This window comes from Pollicipes pollicipes, unplaced genomic scaffold (assembly GCF_011947565.3).
Source record: "Pollicipes pollicipes isolate AB1234 unplaced genomic scaffold, Ppol_2.1 Scaffold_3447;HRSCAF=4054_pilon_pilon_pilon, whole genome shotgun sequence".
Classification (NCBI taxonomy): Eukaryota; Metazoa; Arthropoda; class Thecostraca; order Pollicipedomorpha; family Pollicipedidae; genus Pollicipes; species Pollicipes pollicipes.
Window position 1 is genome coordinate 19484451 of NW_023596297.1, and position 8640 is coordinate 19493090.

Genomic DNA, 8640 nt, shown 5'->3' on the forward strand with positions numbered 1-8640 from the left:
TAAACGCTAAACTCTTTTCGACAGCCCTTCCATCCTCCCTCTGCATTAATTTTGCAAAGTTGAAAGATTCGACCTGGGTCCAATGGACGCAATTTATGCATGGGTTCTCGATCCACATATGGTGTGCTTATTCTGCGGAACAATCTTCACATCACAGAGTGCCAAAGTACGCAAAAGTCATCCAATGCGAATGGCACTAAGGGGAATTTTACTATTGTTTTCACTTGCTTCAGTTGAAGGGAGTGCTCCATATTTGTATGGGGTTTTGAACGGAGATAGCCATTTTGAAAATCATTAATGCAGTTCAAAGCCATGCCCAGAGATGGAACTTTACATTTTTAAGGGGGGACGAGCTCGTGAACATTATGCATCCTATCTCAAATAATTTAGACTAATGAAGCGCTCGGGTGGTGGTCAAATTGACTCCCTGAAGGTTTTTCCAGAATTATTTCGGAACAGCGCGGCGTAGCCGCGCCAAACTTTACATAGCTGCAGAAGATTGTAAAGCGGATCTTTGATTAAAGAAAATTATATGTGCCTTGTAGAGCTGCTGACCAGTGCAGGGCCTCGGATAACATGTTAACTGGGGGTTGGGGGGCGGGGGGGGGGCAAATGCCCCCCGCAGTGACCGACCCCCCCCCCCCCCCCACCAGTTAACTCATTTTGCCCCCATGGGAGATCAAATAAAAATTAGCAAAAACGGTAATACGCTGCCTGAGTAGAGAAATCAGCAATGGTGGAACATACCTGAAGCTCACAATTACGAACGATGGCGACATTGTGTTTCTGTAAAGTTTTTCACCGCGTCTTTTCCTAAAATGGTAGTCTCTTGTCAGCCAGCGGTTTTTTAACGACGCAGCATATACAAATTCGTTGCTTGGCAACGGCGGCAAACCCTCGGCTGGCAGACGTTAGGCTCAACGCCCTACAGCAACTTCTAGGGCTAGGCCCTATAAACGTTAATGCATTTGCCTGTGGCGGATCCGTCGTCGATTGGTGTTCTCGTCGTTGTGTTCTGCAATGGACATACGAAGGTTCTTTGTGAAAAGGTAGCTAGTTGATGCTCTTTCATCCCCAGTTCGATATGCACTGTGCAGTTGCTTCTTTTGGGTCCACGGGGTCACAAGACAGGGCAAGAAAGCAGGAAAGGCCTGCCGCATGCTGTAGGTCTGAATGGCGTGGCTCACTATACCTGATGGATTTCGTAGGATGCCAGAAGCCAGAGATAGAAACGAACCGAAATTTTGCATGCAATTTGCAAAATATGGAAATAATGAGAGGACCATAGGTATACGTGCATTTAACTGTATTTGTTAAGGCTTGACAAGGCTAGGGAGTGCTTTGGATCCTCACTGTATCTGACATGACTGATCTCACCAGCATGCTATAATAAGTGTTGCCGAAAGAGCGATTGCTTAGAGTATCGTTCCCGTCCAGGATGTTAGTAAGTGCAGAACGTATCACGACATTCTGTTCGGATAAGTCAATGACAGATTGTTGGCCTCGTAATATCAAGACCCCGGTTCGGGCCCCAGCATTGCTAGTGCCACATGTTCTCCGAAATACTCGGATACTTTCATCGCCAGCTACCGCACGCCCAGCTTGAGAATTCTGCTTCACGCCGGCTTTCACCAATGAAACCACATGTGATGAAATTAGTCGGTTCATGCATTGCGCTCCACTGCATGGACCAAATGAACATGCTGACCACACGCTGTCGAGACTGCTGCAAAACAACAATGTGTGCACACATCCTCTAATGTATTAGTTGCATTGCTGCTTTATCCCGCATTGTCATGGTCCAGGCTGCCGAATGGCCATACGCATGTCTAAATGTTCGTCGCGATTGAGTGTGACCTAGGCGATATGGGCATTAGCCAATCCAACTATTCATTCAAAGATGTGCAGCCCGCTGCTCTTGGGAGCAGATGTAAGCTCTGGTGGAAATGCTTGCTGTTTTCTACGCACATTTGCTTTGCGCTGGTCGACTAGTCCCGTGACTGCCGAATACCCATTGATGTGTGTGCCGGGGAGCCATTAAAACGTCCAGGGTCGCAGCGTCCAGTGTTCATATCGTCCGGGATCACAGCCTCCAGCGTTCATAACGTCCAGAAAGCGTTCGATTGTGTGCCCATTGGGAGCGTTCATCAGGTCCAGGGACGCAACGTCCAGATTCGTTAAGTCCAGTATTCAAAACGCCCAGTATCCACTGTAACCAGGCTAGTTTGGATTCCTGCCGCTAGATAACGCTACAGAAGCATATTTGAGTTGTGCCGTTATTTCCCTCTTTTGTCAACAGATGGCGCAGTCAACCTGGCATTCCACTGATGATCACGTGATGCGTACAGTGAAGCATGGTTACTATAAATTGCCTAGACGCCTAGCCGTCGTGTCCGGCCTGGGCGCACCCGCGCCCTCGGGCTCACCGGCGGAATGAGCGCATACGCGCCGGGCGGCGGCGCGGCCGGAGACATCGGGGGGGGGGGGGGGGGGGGGTCGGCGCGGGAGCCATCAAAAAGTGCAGGATCGCAGCGTCCAGTGTTCATATCGTCCAGGATCGCGGCATCCAGTGTTCGTAAAGTCCAGAGATCATCCAATTCCGTACCCAATGGGTGTTCATAAGGTCCAGGGACGCAAAGTCCAGAGTCGCGAAGTTTAGAATCGTAAAGTCCAGTGTTCAAAACGTCCAATATCCATGACAACCAGGGTAGTTCGGATTCCTGCCGCTAGATAACACTATAGAAGCATTTTTAAGTCCTGCCGCTATTTCCCTCTTTTGTCAACAGATGGCACAGTCAACCTGGTATTCCACTGATGATCACGTGATGCGTACAGTCAAACATGGGTACTGTTAGTTACCCAGGGGTCTGGCGGCCGTGTCCGGCCTGGGTGCGGCCGCGCCCCGGGGCTTACCGGCGGACTGGGCGCAGATGCGCCGGGCGGCGGCGTGGCCGGAGACACGGCGGGCGGCGCGGGCTCGACCGCGGCGCGGCGGGACCGCTGCGCTCGCAGGGTAAGCGGACTCTCCGGCCCCGCCGCTGCTGCCTGGGCCCCAAATGCCAGGGTATACTCGGTTGGTCAGGGGCCCTTCATATTGGTATCGGGCTCTTAAGGTCGGGGTGTGGGAGTCGTGCTTAGGGGAAGTGGGGGAGTCGAAGTGCTTTTTTTAATTAAGAAGTGCTTAATTCGGTTCCCCGCGAAAATAAAGCTTTAGGGGCCATTTAAAGCGCTCCTGGAATCCTGCATCGCCTTAGAATGAATGTTTGGGCCGATTGCGGTGTTCCAGTTTATATTAGGGGCTCATAAAAAACATAATGATGCCCTGCAATCAAGATTCGTGTTGCCTTTCCACCGCAAGAGTCGAACCAGGATTTCAACATTATAAGGCAGGGCAGTTGTGGTGCCCCTGTATTTCGGTGTTCCTTGATAGGAAAGCTTTGGACTACCTTCAGTTGTTCTTTCAATCGCTCACTTGCATTTGGTGTCTCAAGGAAATAAATGTAGTGGTGGTCCGAAAGAAAGGTGTCGCTTAGCCGAATGGGCCGATGCAGGATTTCGTTACTGGAGAGGCACGTACTGTGATGACGCGTCCTAAAGCCCCAATGACAACGGAGGCTGTTGGTGCCTGTTTCCATGAGCAGGGTGCCCCTTCCCTGAACGAACCGGTCCAGAAATTTTCCAAAATGAAAAACACACCGATTGTAATGCTATTGAATTTAAATGCCCTTTTAAGTTATGGTTTTGGGCTTTGTAAATGGCCCGCTTTGATTTAGTACCCTTTGGCAATCAAGATGATGTCGCCCCGCAAGGGCGGTTTTTGTGCCTCCTTGCCCATAGGTCCGATCCAGAATTTTATTAGGGCGGAAAGCTCAACATAGTTATGGTCATGGAATTAATGGCTGTTTCCGAATCAAGAGTTAAGGCCCTTTTAAAAATATAGGTTATGCGGTTTCAAAATGAAGGTATTTTTGCCTCTTTGCGATGAGATTTGGTGCCCCTTCAGGGCATCCAAACTTCCTTGGGCCCAAAGGGGAGGGGAATGACTCCATGGCCCTCCCTCTCTGGACCCGTCCTTGCTTTGTGGTACCTCAGGAAGTGCGTGCCTCTGAAAAATAAAAGCTAAGATACTCCGCAATGAAATTCTTCGGTGCTCCCTCGCGGAACAGGCAGATCGAGAATTTTGCAAAAGTAAAAGACGTAAATATTCTGATGTCCGTGGATTCTGAACGCTGTTTGAAACCAAAGCTTTCAGAAATTTGAATTGCCCGTTTAGATAGAGACCTCTTAAAATAAAGCGTATGGTGCTGCGAAATGAAAGTCATGGTGGTCCAACTGACCATTTCGGTGTTCCTTAGCCCATGGGGCCAATCCAGGATTTCGTCAGGGTAAGAGGCACAATACTGCTGCATCCTCGAAATTTGGTGCCCTCGGAAAATGGAGAGTTTGGGCCGGTTATGGTGTACTCGGATTTCAGTGCCTATCGAAAATCAATATTTGTGGTCATTTGTGGTGCCCGTGAAATTTTGGGGCTTTTGAAAATAAAGGTTAGGTGGATACGAAATGAATATTTTGCTGTCCCTTTACCATGATATTTAATTGCCCCTCACACCAAGAGACAGGGGGCATAGCCCCATGCAACCCCCACCCCCTACCACTCTGGATCTGCCATTGGTCAAGGTCGGTTGACGAGACGCACCTCATCGCCTCATCGCCTCAAAGCTTAGCCCGTTATTTCTTCCTAATTTGTCATTCAGCTCCTCGCGTAAGCCCTAGTTGTATCACTTTGGTGTTTGTCTGAATATATACCGTGCTGTGTTTATGACTGCAAAACCCAACTCTATGTTCCGAAAAGTGTTGTTCGTACATCCTATGTAGCTGACGCCTCCTTCGCACCAAACATGTGCACTGGGCCATGCTACCTCTAAACTATCCCCACGCAGGCTCTGAGCGCATGTTTCCCTCAAGTCAACAGGTACCCACCAGCGGTTCAGGTACGCACGCGGAGAGGTTCGCACGCTGTGTTGCTACATACGGCCCACTACTAGGCGCCTATTGCATACTGCATCGCTCATCCCGTTTCAAGGGCATTTGCAATAAGCACCGTTGAAAGTGTTCTCTGCTGCCCTTGCCCCGAGCACGCGGTGTTCCCACCTCCGTTACCAATTACGTAACAAAGCAATGAGACGAATTGCGCATATTAAAAACGTTTGTTACCACATTCATTATATATATATATATATATATATATATATATATATTTTGCTATTTCTTGCTATATATCTTGCTATAATATCACTATATATCTTGCTATATATATTGTATTGCTATATATATTGTATTGCTATATATCACTATATATCTTGCTATATATCTTTGCTATATATCTTGCTATAATATCACTATATATCTTGCTATATATATTGTATTGCTATATATCACTATATATCTTGCTATATATCTTTGCTATATATCTTGCTATAATATCACTACGTGCATATTAAAAACGTTTGTTACCACATTCATTATATATATATATATATATATATATATATATATATATATATATATATATATGTACGTGTGTGTGTGTGTGCGTGTGTGTGTGTGTGTGTGTGTGTGTGTGTGTGTGTGTGTGTGTGTGTGTGTGTGTGTGTGTATGTGTGTGTGTGTGTGTGTGTGTGCGTGTGTGTGTGTGTGTATGTGTATGTGTGTGTGTGTGTGTGTGTGTGTGTGTGTGTGTGTGTGTGTGTGTGTGTGTGTGTGTGTGTGTGTGTGTGTGTGTGTGTGTGTGTGTGTGTGTGTGTGTGTGTGTGTGTGTGTGTGTGTGTGTGTGTGTGTGTGTGTGTGTGTGTGTGTGTGTGTGTGTGTGTGTGTGTGTGTGTCGTGGTTATAATTCCCTTGGCCTCATGCGGAGCACGGTTCACTGATTTCTGACTTACGCGTTTACGGCCATCGGCTGCCTTGGCCGATCAGCTGATCGTTCGAGCCATTTTCGTTCGTGCCAGCCTACCTGTTGACCAGCGCGTGAAGTTTGGCGCGTGGATGAAAATGTTCTTATGCCATTCATAATTGGTCCGACGGGAACGTTTCCCGCTTTGAGTTTCTCGCGCGCCGTAGTCGTCCTGCACCGAACCCCAGATAGATCACGACTTGTCGCATGGGAGTTGGTTTTCGGAGGCGGGCTCAGTATGAGATGACACAAGGAGCAAGCAAATATGGAAGTAAGCAAAAATTTTTGCCTCACATGGTTGCAATTGTTCGCAAAATAGGGATCATCTTTTCACGAAACATCACTATCGATATCAAAAGCAGCGATAAAATATTATGTAAGACAGCGAGAGTAGGTACTTACACATGTGTGCGACAAAACACATGCAGAAGGGACATCACCATCAGCCACATATTTCTAAGCACTACGTGATATTGATTTACACATTCGCACCCTAATTCTAGTAGCACATATACCCCGTTATATAACTCCGTTTACAACTAGGCAAGACACGACGGAGACTAGAAAAATGTGAGAAGAAACAGAAATGCACGGTATGCTGTCATCTTCACCGAGGCATGCCTCAGAGAAAACTTGCCTCCGCCTGAAATGGCGCAAGTCAAATTAAATGGCAGAAGCTGCCGCCGCCCTACTGCCCACTGGCCAATAATCCGCTAGATACCGACAATAACATGATGTTCTGACATTTGTCTCGGTATCGCTATACGCGATCGCCTACTTGTCACCTAACGCCTACACTTTTGCATCTCCCGCTCCAAGAGCATTTGAAGCGTTCCGCACACACTGGGCTTGCCGTAATCGCACTGTGTGTTCCTATTTCCATTATCAAAGACTCAGCGAGATGATGAAAGGAGCTGAACATATTGAAAGCTATTATGATCGCATTTAAATTGCATACCCGTATCTTTGTCATATTTCCTTCGGTCTTATGCATCCACTGCAGTTCGTCTTACGCGACAACAGCCATCGGGTGCCTTTGTCAATCATCTTACCGTTCGCGCCATTTTCATTCGTACCAACCCGCCTGCCGCCAAACGCGTGCGGACAGTCTGGCGCGTCAACGAAGATGTTCTCGTTGTTCGGACGGGGAAATTTTCGCGAGCATCGGAACCTTTCGGCGCCAGCCCATGGACAGAGCGCAACTTGTTGCGAGAGACTTGGTCTATTGGGACGGGGTCAGCGTGAGGTCAAGCTAGGAGCAAGTAATTATGGAATGAAGCAAGCATTGTTTTTTCCTGTTTTGCCCGCTATGGCTTCAGTTATTAGCAAGATGAGGAATATCGTTTCACGGAAAATCATTGCCGATACCCAACGCAGCAATAACATAACGTTTTACCCTCGCCATGATAGGCAGTGATTATGACACATGTTTTGATACCAAAATGTTTTCCTAGATTTGCTGGTTTCGGAGCAGCGACAGTTTGTGATGAGCGCTCGACGGCGATCTATGGCTGGCTCAGACGGTGGGCGGCAAGAGAATTGCACTACAGCATGCACTCAGAGTTCAACAAGACACACACCAATTTAAGGTTCGTGTCACTGCAAGGCTTGTTCTCGTCAACATAAAATAAAGCTACAAAGTGCAGTTCTCTGTAAAATTCGACCTTTGACTTGTCACAACATAACAACTAGTACAAACCGTGAGATCGTGTTCAGAACAGTATGCTGCTCTTCTTGGCAAGCTTTATCTTTATAAGCTTGGAAACGCCCTGAGAGGGTCGCATCAACCCCCTCTCTCCCCCAGTCCGAGTTATGCGAAACGGCGAATCAGGGCGATGGTTAAGACATACAGCGAGCGTAGGAACTTAAACATACGTACAACACATATGCAGAAGGGATATTACTTTTCACCACATATTTCCTGAGCGTAACATTACATGAATCTACACCTTTGCGCTCCGATCTGTGGGTGCCAAAGCTTTCCCGTTATGCCACTCTGGTCATAATTCGGCCAGATATTCCGGAGTCTAGACAATCTTCACAAGAAACAGAAAGTTGCACGGTATGCTGTCATTTTCACCGAAAGAGTCACCTAAATACCTTGTCACCGTCAATCGCGAAAACATGTATGATGCATATGAGCACTCGGTGTGGCAATGTTTTTGAGACATAAGTATGTTTGAAGGTGTATTCGCATTGCCCTGCCATGATACTGTCGTTAGCGAACGGGGACACGCACGGAAGCTAATTTTCGATGGCAAATCCGATCGACTTGACCTACAATGACCTCTTGTCTTGGGCGATTCTGGACCACTACCTGGCGCGACATCTGACGCGTGACTTAACCGCATGTCCCGACTGAGCGGCCAGAGGGGGTCCACGAGTTTACCAGAGAGGGCTTCTTGGACTGCTGGACGCTGATACGGCAATGTCATAATTTGTATTTGGCAATATTTCGGTTCTTATTCAGTATGGCCATTTTTTAGATTTCACGGTTCCGAAAAGAGCTACTCCCAAGGGGTTCCTGGACTCCTCAACCTTCTCCCACCCCCAGCCATGGTGTGGGAGAAGGTTGAGGAGACAGGACTCGACAAGACAAGACTTGAGACCCATGCATTTCTCGATTGGGGCAATCGGTAACTAATACTACTACCGAAGCTGCTTTTACAATGGCATTTTCAATCACCAAG